At 33.6% G+C, this 19,094-nt stretch overlaps 1 non-coding gene across 1 annotated transcript; it reads right to left on the reverse strand.

Moving 5' to 3' along the window:
* Positions 1-18,233: 18,233 nt before the first annotated feature.
* LOC141523256 (U6 spliceosomal RNA) lies at positions 18,234-18,341 on the reverse strand. Its single transcript, XR_012478440.1, has one exon. It is a non-coding gene; the product is annotated as a U6 spliceosomal RNA (small nuclear RNA).
* Positions 18,342-19,094: the final 753 nt, after the last annotated feature.

The following is a 19,094-nucleotide window of genomic DNA, read 5'->3' on the forward strand; positions in this document are numbered from 1 at the left end:
TAGCAACACTCAGTCTTCCTTGAGGAAAAGATAACTGAGGATATAAGATTTTTGCTTTATATATATATATATATATATATATATATATATATATATTTGTTTCTACATGTAGATACAGTTATATATATATATATACACAACTATATTTATGAGTTTGAGTATGTGTAAGTATGTGTAAATGTGTTTTACATACATTTATAAATATGTGTATGTATATATGAGTATTATACATAAGTTCATATGTCTGTGAGCACATATATATATATATACATATGTTTATTTACAATAAGTATACTTTATTAACCCCAATATGATGAAATAACATTTTTGTCCTAAAAAGTTTGGAACATAACAGGTTTTATAGAAATGCTTAATGATTGTTTAATTTTAGAAACTAGAGGCAGTGACCACATGTGAACAATGTTCCTCATTCCTGTTTCTGTGTGTTTTTCATTTTGCAATCTACTAGATCAATTGAAGCCAAAAGGATTAGTTACATCTAAAAGAAGAAAACTCTGTAGAGAACTTTTAACCTCCATTCCAAACCTAACCAGAAGAATCTGACTCCCCAGCATCTCAACCTATCACTCCATTTCTATGGCACCTTTTCCCTCAAGAACTCACAGACTTTTCAGACAGGATCTCATTAATCTCATGAAGTTAGCAGAGGATTGGTATTATTTTCACAAATCATTCACTTTCTTATGGCTATGTGCCCAGAGCTTTCTGGCAGACGAGGAATTATGGACACCTAAAATAATGTTTTTGTTATCCATGCCCACCCCCCGATCATACATGATGAGTACACAGTCTGGATATTTGTGATTACATCAAAAATATCTTCAACTCTGAAGACATTGATTTAAACTTCATGAAACAAATAGTTGATACAATTTAAAATATATAGGAGTTCTGGGGATAGAGTCAGGAAGACCTGAGTTCAAATACTGTCTAGGTCACTTGCTAGCTTTATAATTCTGATCTTTGGTAAGTTGCTTAAACTCATCCAGCTCTACTTTACTCAGCTACAAAGTATGGATAATAATAGAATCTACCTCATAGGAATACTGTGAGGATCTACTCCAATTTGATATCTAAACCAGGAAGAGTCAAAACAGAGAAAAACTTTATAGATCAATTTCCCTAATGAATATGAAGGCAAAAATCTTAAAATCTTAGCCAAATGATCACAGCAAGTTATCATTAGGATAATACACTGTCATCGAGTAGGATTTATTCCAGCAATGCAGGGTTGGTTCAATAGTAGAAAAACTCTTAGTATAATTGACTATATCAAAAACAAACCTATCAGAAATCATATGATTATATCAATAGCTGCTGAAAAAGTCTTTGACAAAATACAGCACCCATTCTTGCTAAAAAAAAACTAGAGAGCATAGGAATACATGGATTATTCCTGACAATGATAAACAGTATCTACCTGAAACCATATGCAATGGGGACAAATCAGAGGCATTCCCAATAAAATCAGGGGGTGAAACAAGGATACCCATTATCACCACTACTATTCAATATTGTGTTAGATATATTAGCTTCAAAAATAAGAGAAGAAAAAGAAATTGAAGAAATTCGAATTGGGAAGGAAGAAATAAAACTCTCACTTTTTGCAGCTGACATGATGGTATACCTAGAGAATCCTATAAAAATCATCTAAAATACTAGAAAGAGCAACTTTAGCAAAGTTGCAGGTTATAAAATAAACCCACACAAATCCTCAGCATTTCTATATATTACTAGCAAAACACAGAAACAAGAGCTAAAAAGACAAATCCCATTAAAGTAACTTCAAACAATATAAAATACTGGGGAGTCTACCTGCCAAGGAAGACTCTATAAAAACAACTATAAAACACTTTTCACAAAATAAAATCAGATTTAAATAACTGGGAAAATATCAACTCCTCATTGATAGGCCAAGCTAATATAATAAAAATGATAATTCTACCTAAATCAAATTCTTATTTAGTGTTTTACCAGTCAAACTTCCAAAAAATTACTTTAATGAGCTAGGAAAAAGTAATTAAATTCATATGGAGAAACAAAAAGTCTAGAATATCAAGGAATTTAATGAACAAAAATGCAAAAGAAGGTGGCTTAGTCTTACCAGATCTAAAATTTAATTAGAAAGCATCAGTCATCAAAACTGTCTGGTATTGGCTAAGTAATAGAGGGGTAGATCAGTGGAATAGAGTAGGTGCAAAAGATTCAGCAGGAAAGGATTATAGTAATTTGCTGTTTGATAAGCCCAAAGAGCCCAGCTTCTGGGACAAGAATTCTTTCTTAGGAGCAGCTAGGTGGCGTAGTGGATAAAGCACCAGCCTTGGAGTCAGGAGTACCTGGGTTCAAATCCGGTCTCAAACACTTAATAATTACCTAGCTGTGTGGCCTTGGGCAAGCCACTTAACCCCATTCACTCTGCAAAACCCTAAAAAAAATGAATTCTCTCTTTGATAAAAACTGTTGGGAAGGGGGCAGCTAGATGGAACTGTGGATAGAGCACTGGCCCTGAAGTCAGGAGGATCTGAGTTCAAATTTGACCTCAGACACTTAATAATTACCTAGCTGTGTGACCCCATTGCCTTACAAGAAAAAAAAACCAAAATAACTGTTGGGATAATTGGAAGATAGTATGACAGAAACTGGGATTAGACCAACATCCCACACCCTATACAAAGATAAGATCATAATGGTGCAGGATTTATACATAAAAGGCAATATTATAAGCAAACTAGATCAAGAAATAGTATATATGTTATATCTATGTAAAGGGAAGCAGTTTATGACCAAGGAAAAAAAGGAGAACATCATTAAAAACAAACTAGATAATTTTGATTACATTACATTTAAAAGCTTTTGCACAAACAAGACCACTGCAACCAAGATCAAGAGAAACATAGTAAATGGGGAAACAATTTTTCCACCTAGTATTTCTGACAAATGACTCGTTTCTGAAATATATAGAAAACTGAGTCAAATTTATTTAAAAAAAAAAAACATTCCTTGGACGGCTAGGAGGCGTAGTGGATAAAGCACCGGCCCTGGAGTCAGGAGTACCTGGGTTCAAATCTGGTCTCAGACACTTAAAAATTACCTAGTCGTGTGGCCTTGGGCAAGCCACTTAACCCCGTTTGCCTCGCAAAAAACCTAAAAAAAAAACAATCCTCAACTGACAAATGGTCAAAGAATCTCCAAAAGCAATTTTCAGATGAGGAAATCAAAGCAATCAATAGTCATATTAAAACTTGCTCCAAATCTGAGAGGTGTAAGGTGGTACCACATCTTTGAGGTACGACCTCACACCTCTCAGATTGGTCAATATGACCAGAAAGGACAATGATCAATGTTGGAATGGATATGGGAAATCTGGAACACTAATGCATTGTTGGTGGAGCTGTGAACTTATCCAACCTTTCTGGAGAGAAACTTGGAATTACACCCAAAGGGGAATAATACCATGCATACCCTTTGATCCAGCAATATCCCTTAAGAGATCATGAAAAACGTTAAAAACATCACTTGTTCAAAAAACATTCATAGCAGCTCTGTTTGTGGTGGCAAAGAATTGGAAATCAATTAATGGCCAAAAATTAGGGAATGGCTGAACAAATTATGGTATATGTATGTTATGAAACACTATTGTTCTATTAGAAACCATGAGGGATGGAATTTCAGAGAAATCTGGAAAGACTTGTATGAACTGATGCTGAGTAAGTTAGCAATAACAGAAGAACATTGTACACCCTATCAGCAATATGGGGGTGATGATCAACCTTAATGGACTTGCTCATTCCATCAGTGCAACAGTTAGGGACAATCTTAAGGTATCTGTGACAGAATATCATTTATATACAGAGAAAAAATTGGAGTTAAAACAAAGTTCAAAGACTACTACTTTCAAATTTTTTAAAAGTTGTCTTATGAACTACATAATTTTGCTATCTCTATTATTTTATTTTTTCCTCAAGGATATATTGTTTCTCTCAACACATTCAATTTTGATCAATGTATAGCATGGAAAAAATGTACAGATTATCAGACTGCCTTCAGTGAGGGAATTGGGGTCAGGAAGGGAGGGTGGGAGGAAATTGTAAAATTCAAAACCTTTAAAAATGATAAAAAAAACTAGTGTTATATATAATTGGAAAATAATTAAATATTTTTAAAAAGAAAAAAAAGAAGAAATGATAATGTTTAAATGACAGTTTTGCACAACAGAACTGCTCTCACAAAGGAGTATACCTATAATTAATCTGAAATGACAATCAGTTCATAGGAGATTAGAAAATCGAGAAACTTCTTAAGTCTGGGATGGTCAGGGAAGATATGAAGTAAGCTGTATGTGTGTGTGGGGGGGGTATGTTTGTGCCCACATTCAGATGGATTTAGGAGAATAAATACTATTTGTATATTTAGAAAAGTCAATGAAGAATAGCATGGTGGAGTGAATGAATCTCAGACCTGGAAGCAGAAAACCTGGGTTCAAATATGTCCTTGGAAACAAAAGTCACTTGAACCTGGGGAAGTCATTTACCTTTCTTAGGCTCAGTTTCCTCTTTTGAGGAATAGTTATTAATAATACCTACCTCACAGAGATGCTGTGAAGATCAATTGACATAACATACACAAAGGGCCCTTTAAACCTTAAAGTACTTTATAATGTAGATGTTCTTATTTTTAAATCCCACTCCACCCCCAAATTTCAGGAATCTTGCTAACAAAACCCCAGATGGGGCAATAAAGAGTCATACAGCAATGAAATGATTGAAAAACAATAGATTTAGAATAAAGATAAAAATAGCACCTATGGCAATGGGGTTTTTTTAAGGCACAAATGAAATAATGTACACAAAAACTATTATTTTTTTCAAGTGGGTGGAATAACATACAGAAATAAGTTGAAGAAGGTAGAAATAAAAGGGAGTAAATAACCCAACCAATTGTAGAAGATTATGACATTTATACAGAGAAGAAATCTTGGAGATCCTCTAGCCATGAGAGCTTGAGTAGGGAAAGAACTTAGAGATAATCTCTTACAACCCATTTATTTGATAGGTGAAGAAACTGAGTCACACAGAAATTAAATGACTTGTTAACACAGAACCAAATTTCAAGCCCAGGTTCCTCTGCCTCTAAATTCACTGCTCTATCCAGTACATCATTACTCTATGGAATGATTCCCCATGACCAAATGGGGAGAATTACTCTGATCTGACTTACTGTCATGCTGCAGGTCTGAGGATATATATATATGTATGTATGTATATATAATGTTTGCTGTCAGCAGAACTAAAAATAAGCCTAAAGAGATTCAGACGGAACAGATAAAGATTTCAGGTTTGAGATACCTTTTTACCAACTCTGACACATCCAAATCTCTTAAGTTTTTGAGAAAGGGAAAAGAGAAAGAAGAGAACTACTTTCACTATAAAATGTCCATATTTCTAAATATGACCATACAAAAAGGGAACTTGGGAAACAGTGGTGTGTGGTCAGTGGTACTGATGAAGTTAGTGCTGGTAATTTTACTTGAGGACAAAAGTTCAGTAAATATATAACCCTAATTCATCTTTTCCTTCCTGGGCAGATTTTTATCCAGGTTAAAATCCCCAGTTAGTTAGCAACAGTATCATTTTCCTGAAGTCTACGAAAGTTTGCATATAGTTAGAAGTTTAGTGGAGGATCAGCATGAAAGGAAGTGGAGGAAGAAAAAAAGTTCAGTTCTCTTCTTATAAAGCCTAGACAGCAAGTTAATACTTATCTTGCCTTCCTTTACAGATGTAGAGGGCTAAGGGTTGGGATTTTGAATTCAATATCTAAAAAATGCTTTATTTGCTTTTACTGAATTTATTTCCTTCCCTAGTCCTCTACCTCTGCTTTCTTTTCTTTCTTTGTTTCTCTTTCTTTTTGTCTTCTTCCTTTCTTATTCTCCTGTTTTTCTTTCTTCCTTTATTATTTTTTCTTCCTTTTGTCATTCTTTTTTCTTTATTGCAAGGGATGAGTTATAGGGTCAAAGAGGGGAAGGAATAGAGAAGTTATAAAATATTATAAAAATAGAACAAGGATTTTTAAAATTTTTAAGCTTATTTAATATTATCCACAGTTACATGTAAAAACAATTTTTAACATTTGGTTTTTTTAAATTTTGAGTTCCAAATCCTCTCCCCTTCTTCTGCCCCACAGCCTCCTCCCTTATTGAAAAGGCAAGAAATTTGATATAGACTATAATATGTGTAGTTATATAAAACATTTCCATAATAGTCATGTTGGTAAATAAAATATAGACCCATCAAAATGCCTTGACCACAATAAAGTAATATATATATATATATATATATATATATATATATATATATGCTTAAAGCTATATTCAGACACCATCAATTCTTTCTCTAGGGATGGATAGCATTTTCCTTTTAAGTCCTTCATAGTTATCTTGAATCGTTTTGTTGAGAAGAGTCAGGTCTTTTACAGTAAATTATCTTAGAATATTTCTACCTCTTTGTACAGAGATTTCCTTTGTATCAGTTCCTGTAAATCTTTCCACATTTTTAAAAGAACATCCTGCTCATTTCTTATAACACAATATTATTCTATCATATTCACATACCACATTTTGTTCAACTATTCCTCAATTCATGAATACCTGCTTAATTTCCAATCTTTGTCATCAAAAATAAGAACTACTATATATTTTGCACATATTTGTCCTTTTCCTTTGTTTTTTTTTATCTCTTTTGTAATATAGACCTAGTATTGGTATTGTGAGGTCAAAGTGTAGGCATGGTTTTATAGTCCTTTTATAGTCCTTTGGATATAGTTTCTTTATTTTTTTTAGGTTTTTTGCAAGGCAAACGGGGTTAAGTGGCTTGCCCGAGGCCACACAGCTAGGTAATTATTAAGTGTCTGAGACAGGATTTGAACCCAGGTACTCCTGACTCCAAGGCCGGTGCTTTATCCACTACGCCACCTAGCCACCCCTTGGATATAGTTTCAAATTGCTCTAGAGAATAGTTGAATAAGTTCACAACTCCAACAACAATGCATTAATGTTTCCTTTTTCCTTACATTCCCCCTAACATTTGCTATTTTCTTTTACTGTCCTATTAGCCAGTTCAATAAGTATGAAACATTAGCTCTGAATTGTTTTAATTTGCATTTCTTCAATCAATAGTGAGATCATTTTATCATATGACTATGGATAACTGATTACTTCATCTGAAAACCATTCATATCATTTGATCATTTAGGAATTGAAGCATTACTTTTATTTTTATTAATTTCACTCAGTTCTCTATGATTGAGTAATGAGTTCTTTATCAGAAAACTTACTTCAAATTATTTTCCCAGTTATAGTTCGTAACTATTTCCCTCCATCCTATTCTTTTTATCCACATTTATTCCATTCTCTTTCCCTTCACTCTGTGACTCCACAAAAATGTCTTGCTTCTATAGCCCTTCACCCAAACTGCCCTCCTACTTTCCTGTAAGATAGGTATTTATACCCAATGGAGTGTGTATGTTATTCCCTCTTTTAGTCAATTCTTATGAAAGTAAGATTCACTCACTACCTCCTCATTTCCTCCCCTCTTCTACTTCATTTGGCTCTTTTATGTTAAATGATTTATCCCAGTCTTCCTTTCTCTTTTCCTTTCTCCCAGTACATCTCTCTCATGCCTTAATTTTAGTTTTTAGATATTATTCCATCATATTCAACTCACACATCTGCCTTTTGTCTGTATAAATTTCTAATATCTTTGATTATGAGAAAGTTCATTTGAGTTATCTGTATCATCTTCCCATAAAGGTATATAAACTGTCTAACATCATTAAGTATTTTATTATTTCCCTTTTCTCTTTATATTGTTTTTGTTTGCTTTGCTTGAGGCTTGTATTTGAAGATCAATTTTCTGTTCATGTCTGGTCTTTTCATCAGGATTTCATTGAATGTCCGTCTTTTCTCCCAAAGTTGTATGCTCAATTTTAGTGGGCATTTGATTCTTGGTGGTAATCCAAGCTCATTTTTGTTCTGGAATAATATATTCCAAAACCTAAAATCCTTTCCTATAGAAACTACTAAATCTTATTTTATCCTGATTGTGGTTACATAATACTTGAATTCTTAGTTTATGATTGCTTGCAATATTTTCTCCCTGACCTGGGAGCTCTCAAATTTGGCTATGGCATCCCTAGGTGTTTTCATTTTGTGATCTCTTTCAGGAGGTTATTGGTAGAGTCTATCAATTTCCATTTTACCCTTTGGTTCTGGTATATCAATGATGATTTCCTTTATAATTTCTTTTGTTTGTTTTCATTTTTGCAAGGCAATGGGTTTAAGTGACTTCCCCAAGGTCACACAGTTAATTAAGTATTATGTGTCTGAGGTTCCATTTGAACTCAGGTCCTCTTGATTCTAGGGCCAATACTCTATCCACACCTAGCTGCCCCAATAATTTCTTGTAAGGATCTTTTCTTTCAGCATGGCTTTCAGGAAGTCCAATAAATTTTATATTATCCCTCTTGGGTCTATTTTTTTTAAATCAATGCTTTTTCCCATGAGATATTTTACATTGCCTTCTATTGCTTTTATTATTTTTGTTTTGTTGTATTGTTCCTTGTTTTCTTTCATAAATTCATTAGCTTCCATTTGATTAATTCTTTTTTTTAGGTTTTTTTTTTAGGATTTTGCAAGGCAAATGGGGTTAAGTGGCTTGCCCAAGGCTACACATCTAGGTAATTATTAAGTGTCTGAGACCAGATTTGAACCCAGGTACTCCTGACTCCAGGGCTGGAGCTTTATCCACTACGCCACCTAGCTGCCCCCATTTGATTAATTCTAATTTTTAAAGAGCATTTGTTTGTTCCAGGGAGTTTTTGTACTTCCTTTTCCATTTGGCTAATTCTGCTTTTAAAGGTATTCTTATTATTGTTTTTTTGTATCTCCTTTACCATTAAGGCCAGATGACTCTTAAGATAATATTTTCTTCAGAATGCTTTTGTGTGTCCTTTTCCAAGCTATTGGCTCATTTTTTTGTGATTTTCTTGCATCACTTCCATTTCTTTTTCCAAATTTTCCTCTACCTCTAAATTGATTTTCATGACCTTTTTTGAGCTTTTCCATTGCCTGAGACCAATTCATATTTTTCTTGAAGTCTTTGGGTGTCAGAGATTTGACTTTGGTTATCTTCTTCAGCGTATGTATTTTGATCTTCCTTGTCATCATAGTCACTTTCTATGGTCAGATTTTTTTTTGTTGATGTTTGATCATTTTCCCAGTTCATTACTTGATTTTTAACTCCTATTAAATGAAGGCTCTGTTTCCTGGGTAGATCATGCATTGTCCCTAGCTTTAGGGATTTTGCACAACTAGTTCAGAGACACTTCTAGGAATATGCAAGTTTTCAGTTCTTTCAAACAGAATGATCTGAAGAGAGGTATGTTTAAAACTCTCCTGGAATGGGGCCGCTAGGTGGCACAGTGGGTAAAGCTCCAGCCCTGGAGTCAGGAGTACCTGGGTTCAAATCCGGCTTGAGACTGTTAATAATTGCCTAGCTGTGTGGTCCTGGGCAAGCCACTTAACCCCATTTGCCTTGGAAAAACCTAATAAAAAACTCTCCTGGCATGTGCTTTGATCTTTGAATGACCACAAACACTCTTTTCTAGCCTAGAATTGTGAGGAGAGTGGTATGCTACTGCTCCTTCTCACCCTGGGAATGCCATCTGAGACTGCAACCCAAATCTGAATACAGGCAAAGCAACAAAGCCTTGTCCTAGTGCTAGTAAAGAGATCCTTGTAAAATCTTTCTGATGAGTTATTCAATCTCCTTCTGCTTGTAGTTTGAGCAGCTCTTGCGCTGATTCAGTGGTTCCCAAGAATTGGAGAGGACCTATGCTGTGGCAGCCTCTGTTGGATGGTGTTCCTGCTCAACTAGGTGCAACAGATCTTTCCTGCCAACCTTCTATGTTGGACTGGAAAACTGGTTCACTCTGTCCTTTGTGGGTCAATTTCTTTAGAGCCATTATTTAAAAGTAGGACTTTGGAAGAAAACTCTATTTTTACTCTTCCATCTTGGCTCTGCTAGGTGATGCAGTGGATAGAGCATCAGCCCTGGAGGACCTGAGTTCAAATTCAAACTCAAACGTTTGAAAATTACCTTGCTGTATGACCTTGGGCAAGTCACTTAATCCTACTGCCTTAAAAATAAAAAATAAAATTATAAAAAGAGAAATTGCTTATTCTTTAAAAAGTTAATAACTATTTTTATATTGATATCCTTTTATGGTGAATGCCTAGATTATGGAATCTTAGGTTTATAGTTAGAAGATACCTTACAGAATATTTAATCAAATTATTTGCAGATGAGGAAATTGAAATACATTGAGGTGTGGTGAATTGCCTAATGTAATATATGTACATATATATATATGCATATATATATGTTTATGTAGTGAGTTGTCCAATAGTATATATGTCAAAACTGGCATAATAAGAATTTGAACCCAAGTCCTGTGACTACAAATCCAATGCTTTTTCCCCTTCTAACCTAGAGGACTTCACTCAGTATGAGAAAACAGCAAATAAAAACCATATAAAATAAGTAGTGCAAATATGAATTTGTGGTTCAGTGTCCTAATTTCCTGCCCATCATTCACAATTACACTTTCAGATTCAAATCTGTCCTTCTATCAGAGTGTTCAGAACTCACAGAAGTGATATACAGTAATTTTGAACAGAAGGACTCTTTAGTGGTGAAGCTTTTCCTCTAAATTGCAATTGGTTCTCTAAAGGAAATGAATATATTTACCAAAATGCACAAAAATAAAAAAAATTGTCATTTGATTTTCTCTATATTAGCAAAAGGAAATTCACTTTCCATTCTTCTGATTTCTGACACTCTAAGGGCATTCTTTTCTTGTACTGAAATAGAAAAGACACTACTAGGTTATTGCACTTGATTTGGGCATTTACAGTCAACAAATCTGTAGTCAAATGTCATCATTATTAAAATCAGTAATTGGCATTGTTAATGTGGCATAATGAATGTTCTTTGGACTTAAAGTCAGGAAGCTATGGATTCAGATTTCTGCCTTAAAAACTAACTAGCTATATGATCACAGGAAGTTATTTAATCTCATGACTTCAATCAACTCATCTACAAAATCAAGAAAATACTATCTGTAGTAACAATCTGACAGGAAGTTTTGAATCTCAAATGAGATTAGTGTATTAAAAAAATGATTTGCCAACTTTAAAGTGCTAAATTCATTCTACTAAAGTCCTTAGCATTGTCAATGGTGCATTACCAAAAATTGACCTGATTTTATCAGTGAAAATGCCTTTAACATTTAGCAATCTATCTGCTTTGCTACAGTATTTTGATTATATGTTTGACACTCTGTCCAAGATATCCAAGAAGCTACTTCAGGGACGGTGGACCAATGAAAATTCAGAGGCATCTTTTTCCTACATTTGTCCAATTTTGACTGGGTCTAGGAAGTGGAAGGAAGCCTCAACAGAAAAGCTGATATCAAACAGGTCCTAGGATGTCTTCCTCTTTTTTCTAGGTAAAACCCTTTCATGTTGAAGATGAGGGAAAAAAGAAACTAAATCAAAAGAACACTATTTACAACCTTGAAAGGTAAACAAGAGTCAGATTGTCAAGAGTTGTAAGTACTCAACAAAGAAGCTTGCATTTTAACCTCCAGGCAAAGGGAACCCAACAAAGCTTCTTGAGGAGGGGAAGGATAAAGTCAAACTTGTACTTTAAAAATATTAATTTGGTATATTGTATAATGAATATATGCAAGAGCAGAGATTCTGAGGCAAAGAATGCAATTAGTAAGCTATTGCAATGATTCAAGGAAAAAGTGATTAGTATATAAACTAGAGTGATTTGGCTGTAAGTGAAGAGAAGGAATGTTAGAGAGACATTTTTAAGAGTTAGAATCTATAATACTTGGCAAATATTTGAATATGAAAATGGAAGGTAAATGAGAATGAAGAGTTCAGGATAACTGCTAGATTGAGGTAAGCTTTGAATGATGCTCCTACAAAGACTGAGAAGATGCCAGCCAGGTAGGAGGAAATCCATACCAGAGCAGTATCAGAAAAAATCCAAGAGGAAAGAGAATACAAAGGATGAATGGTCAAAGATATCAAATACATTAAAGAGGTCAAGAAGATGATTATCTTCAAACTGAGAGGGTTAGAATAAGTGCTTTTTCAAATCACTAGTAATGCTAAATCTCTGATTTTCCCAGAGGTAAGGTAGGGTAAATTTATGTGGTATGTTTCCCCTGGGGTTATGTGAAATGTTTTATCCAATGGTTAGTAATGTTTCCAAAGGTTTGGCCATCAGATCAAGTTCCTATTTCCTCAGCATTTGGGCCATTCTCTCAATTTCCATGGTAGTTAGATGACAAAGTGGATAGTGATCTTGGGATCAGGAAAATCTCAAAAGATGTGTATTAGCTGGGCAACTCACTTTACAACTCATTCTGAATTTCCCAACTTTAAAATGTAGATAAAAATAATGCCTACTTCATAGTGTTATTATGAGCATCAATTAAGTTAATATCTGCAAAATATTTTGAAAACCTTAAAGTACCATATAAGGTTAAGCTGTAATTATATAACACTAATTATCTTTTGTGATAGACTTTGACATGCATAGTTTTTGATGAAAAATTCACCTTGGATACTATGTTTGATGGTGTGAACCAATGGGCATGTTGTCGTATAAAACTGCCATTGCTTGGTTAAGTTTCATTTTGTTTTCTATAATCATTTTTTATTTCTTTCTGAGTCCATGCTTCCCATTAGGTGCTAGCTCCTCTCTATTGCTTGTACTAAATTTATAAACTGACTCAGATTCTTACTCCCCAGATTATTTTCCACCCTACTCATGTACAAGTCTCTTTCTCCTTCCTTATTGCCTCCCCCAACCCTATTCATTTATTTTTTGTGTGTTGTCTTCCTTCATTGGAATGTAAGCTTCTTGCTGTCAGAGATTGTCTTATTTTTGCTTGTTTCCAGTGTTTTGTACAGTGCCTGGAATAAAAGCACTTAATACGTGGTCTGTCTGTCTGTCTATCATCTATGTTTATGTCTATGTCTATATCTACACTTTAGACACAACAAAGGACAGAGACTGAACATTTTCCAAAAGTCTTGAGTAATCAATTTATTCCTGACATCATAGGTAGAAGAAACTTCAGTGTTCATGTCCAAGTCAGACTTAACAAGGACTTCATTTGCATTTCTGCTGTAAAAGAAAAGAGCCTTTAAAAATATTAATCCTATGATTTGCTTTCAAATTATGACTTATTCTAAATTATCTGCTACTAAATGATGATGTCTTCTCAATCTGTCTATTCACTGATCTGTAAGAAACCTGAACTTAAGATGTCATGTTATTCTGGTTTAGCTGTTAGGGCTACTTTTTCCTAAAAAAAAAAAAAAAGAGGAATTTAGTCCTATAAGCAAATTAATACTAAATCAAAGAATTCTATGATAATAGATTTCCTTTTCACTTCTTAAACTATGACACCAAATAAAATATTCATTTTGTTCTATCCTTTGACTCATCAATAATATCAAAGTAATAGTAAAAAATTAAATTTGATCCAGATGACTTGATCTCACTGAGGTAAGCTAGGTCCTCTCTTGCCGGTTCCTTTTTTTGCCTCTTAGGCTTCAGCTTGACATCAAAAACTTTTTGTCCAAGTCAAAGATTGTACTTTTGGTAAGGAAAAAAACAAAGAAAAAATTGAGTATTTTTGTCTTTTCTCAATCATCTCTAATCATTGTGCCTGAGCAAATGTTATACATTATTTTAACATCATTCTCCAGAAAACTTATAAAAATATTTCTGATGAAATCATCTTATTCAGAACTTTAATACACCTATCTAATTTTAAAGGATAATCCTATATTCTTTTCATCAGTCATTATCTTATGATTCAAATTAGAATCATAAGATCACAGATAAAAAATAGAGCGAACTCTAAAGTCATTCAGTACATAATTATAACTGTTTTATCACCCTCTTCCATAGGCTTCTTTCTCCCAGTTTATTGTATTATATTGTGGTTGAGTTGTACTAGTCTTCTCTAATCCTTTGTAATCACATTTTGGTGGTTTTGTTTTATTTTGGATTTTTTTGGGGGGAAATATATTGGAATCATTTTGAAATTTTTCTCCAAATCATTTTACAGATGAGAATATTGACACCCACAGGATTAAGTGGCTTGCCTGGGGTTACATAGCTAGTAACATTGTCTGAGATTGGATCTAAATTAATGAAGAGGAGTCTTCTTGATTCTAAGCCCAGCAGTCTCTCTACTGTGCCACCTAGTTTCTCCTATTTTAGCATTGTTTTCTGCCATTCACTTCTGTCTTTTTCTCTTTTCTTTCCTATTCTCTTCACTGCCACCTCTCCCCTGCTTCACTAAAAGAAGTACATTTTCAATTGGTGTGTGCAGAGACAGAACATTTCTCCTATTTCTTTCTCTTCTTTGTTCCCATGCTCTTCCTCTTACAAGGATCCAGTCCCTTTTATATAATCATGGGAGAGATTATTCATTGAACTAATTAATTCCTGTGTTTTATTTAGGAAATATGTACACTATAGGTATCATTATCATACTCATACTAGCAAGCTAATAGGGTTTTTATTTTTTTGTTTGTTTTTAATAAATAAATATATTTTCTGAACATTAGAAATAGAGGAAGAATTTCTGTAACATAGTAAAATAGAGGGGGGGGAAGAATATTACACATTCAATCCATTATGTATACAACATATTAATCTAAGAAAAGCAAAGAGGTGAGAATAATGTAACTTTGGAAAATAATTCAATTGAATGTAGCCTACATGCATTATTTGTCTATTATATGCCAATATGGTCTGTTATAAACAAAGCCTCTATTTTGCTAAATGTTGGACATAGAAAGGCAAAATGAGAATATTCTTTCCCAAACTAATAACTGAAAGTTATTACTCTGGTTCTCAGCTTCTTGCTCCTTAAGCTAGACATTTCAAGGGAGATGGAATTACTAAATAAACTAGGGATGGTCACTAATCAAAAGGACATATTATAACTAAAAACCTGCAAATTTACAAATTCAGTGACCCATTCTTATCGGTCTCTTCTTTGAAAGTTTTCCTTTTATGTTTAATTTATATACCTTGATATGGCATTTATCCTTACATAATATAATGTTTTGTTTTCTTTTTCCCTACCATTCCATTTCATTTTATACCAGAGTCAATCACAATACATGAAAAAAATCCTTTGTGTAAAATTAATATATTTTTAACTTAGCACTTTAAAAATAATTCATTTATCAATTGATCTGTTAAGTGTCTTGGATCTCTGGACTGTGGAGTCAGAGTTACATGTTCACTCGCTTTAGTGTTGGAGACATGCCTAGAAAAGAAAAACTTTATAAAAAAGTAATTAATTACACACTCCAAAGGTCATTATTAATAAAAAATGAATGTGAAAATTATTAAGCCTATGGAGGATGTCATTTGTAATGCTTTGGGGTGCTGTTACAGCCAAATATTCCACACACAAGCAATGTATTATATCTGGAAGGCACAGATGATTCCTTGTTCCCCGTCATGATGCAAAGACCTTCATAACTTACTGTGGTTTTGTGACTCTTGAGTGATGGGGTCTTTTTGAAAGTTATTCCATAAATTCTACATTTCATAGATGCCCATAATGTATCCTTTGGTACTTCATTTGAGTAATTCATTTTGTTCAGGGTTATAGTGACAAATCTTTTATTCCATGACTGAATTATGATTTTAGGTCAATTCTTTCAATTCCTTCCTATTACTAATCACAACAAAATCTCATTTCATAATGTAAGTTTCTCTGAGGCAATGTGAACCATGAGGGTATTATTAATGTTCCTATCTTTTCTGGAGAAGTGATACAAAGTTATTAATTAGGAAAAGAATAATTGAGTGAAATAATTCACAAATAAAGTCATTGTGGCTTAGCTGTTGTAGAAATCATATTAGTGGCTTTCTTTGGTTTTATAGAACCTCATAATTCAAGCCTATATCCTTTTAAACCATAGGCTGATTTCATTTACTATGAGGGGAAATTGTGGTGGACAAAAGATAAAGAGGAAACCTTGTCAGTTTAATGAGTACCATAACAATTATGATGTTTATATTTCATGGACATTTTTTAGGGTAAGAAAGGAACCTTCTCATGGTGAATGTATGCATGCCCATTATCACATTGTTTGGAAGACACACACAATTCTTTCTGAACTTGTAGTGATGTCAGCTACCTTCAATAGGATTGGCTAGTTTGTTACTCTTTCAGACATACTGATCCAGTGGGAATGAGTATTACATTTCAACAACTCAAAAATAATATTGTTTTGATGAAGGGAGGGAGTTGCTAATAAGCTATAGTGCTGTACTTTATCAACTTATATGCTCCTATCAGTCCTTCTAGAGCCTTAAGCATTTGGCAGGAGTGCAGAGAGGAGGTACCTATGAACTCTTTGTATCTTTTGCATTTTCAATGAGATGAAGTAGACTGATACCTGATACTAACATTATTACTAAGAATGCTTGAATGAGACAAAGCAACTTTTATGTATTTCTGTGGATAACTAGACACTTATACTTAAGCTTCATTTGGAGAATTTCCTGTTGTAAACAACCTCCAAGCAAAATAAACTAAAGGGAGTGACTGCCTGTTTCATGTTAGCCCCCAGGATCAGATCAAATCCATATCAGAGTTTTAAATTCCTATAAACTATGAGCCATATCTTGAAGGCAGCCCGAATCCCTGAGAAACAATCAATATTGCATGTGCCCTTTAAACAAAATACTGATGGATTAACCCACACTTTCCAAGAAATGCTTCTGCTTGACCCAAAATGAAGATTCTTCCATAATAAATTTATTCAAATGATCAGGAACAGCTTTTCTCAGCCTTACTTGTATTTCTCTAATAAGAGTACCATTATGGAAATTAAATAAATATTTTGTCTAAATCTGGGTTTCTTTCCTTCCTCCCTTCCTCTTTTATTTCTTTTCTTCCTTCCTCCTTCCTTTCTTTTTAAGGCAGTTGAAACTGAAACATCTTTTCAACAATACAAATCAGCAACACTTCTATAATATATATTTGATAGTTCCCTAAGACAGAGAAGGATAAATTAATTGATGATAGTCACCCAACTAGTATAGATAAGAATTGAACTAAGGTTTTCTTGACCAAAAAAGTTGACCTAACTACTATAGCCATGATTCCTCTCAAGTAAAAGCAAAGTGAATATAGTAGCCCTTAAATAACTAAAAGGGGACACTTAGGGGAAGTATCAGGCATGAAACATTTTAAAAATTATTTTGCAAACTATATTCTCATCTTCAAAAACATGCATATATGGTTTTCTTTACTCATTTTAACCCATCTACATAGGTAACTTTTTGACCTTTGAATTAACTCATTCAAATATTCCCCAAGAATATAAATACAAATTATTGTAACTAAATCTCCTCTTATAATACTTCCTCAGCTTCTACTCCTATTGATAATTCAGGTGCTGAACCCTTATTTGTCTACATCTATACCTTAGGAACACCTGAGGAATTGTTGATGATTCCATCATGCTATTGTCTCAAGCCTCCATTTAGATATTCAACCTTAACATTATTAGTTGAAATGCAATTCAGTTACTCAGTCTTAAATAACTTAAAGACAAGGGCATTTACTAAGGTACATAATAAGAGCAAATGATAAAAGAAACATCCTGTCAAAAGTCTGTGATACGTTTCTTTAAAACATGAAAAGTCTAGTCGAAAATGAGCTCAAACTTAGAGAGAACATATATATATATAAAAGAGTTAACTCATAGTTCCCATCCTGGTTGCTAAAATGGTATGCCATTTATGAGGTATTCAAGAAGTTCCCTTTGGACACTGAGTAGTTTCCTTGTCAAGCTCCTTCATGGAAGAGTAAATCAGTATCTATTTTGTCTCTAGTTCCTAATGAAAGCATCATTGTCAGCTAATATGGTGATAGTCCTAAGTCATTAATGGAATAAGTCCTATATCCTAAACTTTCAAAGCTCACAAAGTCCTTCATTTGAGGGTGAAGTGTGAGGAAGGAAACCTAAAACCAAAGTTGTGCCATCTCCTACCCCCCCCCATTCCCCAGACTTTCTTCTCTGAGCAAGTAACATGCTACTCTACCTCTTCATGAATTTGTGTCATCTTTGTGCAGGGGCCATGCTAATCTTCTCTGTCTTGTTCCAATTTTAGTATATGTGCTGCCAAAGTGAGCACCACTCCACCTCTAATAATAGAATTCTTCAATTCTAACTAACTCAATGTTTTTTTTTATGCAGGATTTTAAAAGTGTAATGAAATGCCCCAGCTGTTTGAATAAGACTTTGGGTCCAAAGTCAAAGGATTTTCAAAAACTTTTCATACTTAATCTTAGGCAAAGGTTTCTAATCTGGGGATATTTTGGTTGTTGTTTTTAATGCTTTGAAACTATATTTTGACATAATCCACTTCCTTTGCAATTCTATATATATTGTTCCATATGTTTAAAAACATTATTTTGAGAGAGGTCAACTGTTTGTGTTAGATTGCTAAAGGTTTCAATGTCATATAAAACGTTTAACAAACTCAGGTCAAAGATCAATGATTGAAATTGATTTGTTGGAAATATTCTAATTTACTTCATATAAAGTGTAGTATGATTGAGTAAATATCAATCAACACTATTATTATTGTTATTATTATTATTGTTATTCAACAGAATAGGAATTCATTTTCTTTAATTCACAGATAGATGCTTTAGTATTCAAGTGGCATATACACATTATAAAAATTTGCCAAATAAAATATTTCCTTACATTTTCCCTTCAAATTTCATTCATCTAACCCCATGTCACAAAGCAGTAGAAAATGTACACCCCTTTATTCTGGGAAGAAGTATTCCAAAAGGGAACTAACTGTTGAACATGTTAATCCCTGTAATTCAAAACAACACAGACAGTGGCTCAGGAAAAAAGTAGAAATGTCTTGGAG

Source organism: Macrotis lagotis, chromosome 4 (genome assembly GCF_037893015.1).
Source record: "Macrotis lagotis isolate mMagLag1 chromosome 4, bilby.v1.9.chrom.fasta, whole genome shotgun sequence".
Lineage (NCBI taxonomy): Eukaryota > Metazoa > Chordata > Mammalia > Peramelemorphia > Peramelidae > Macrotis > Macrotis lagotis.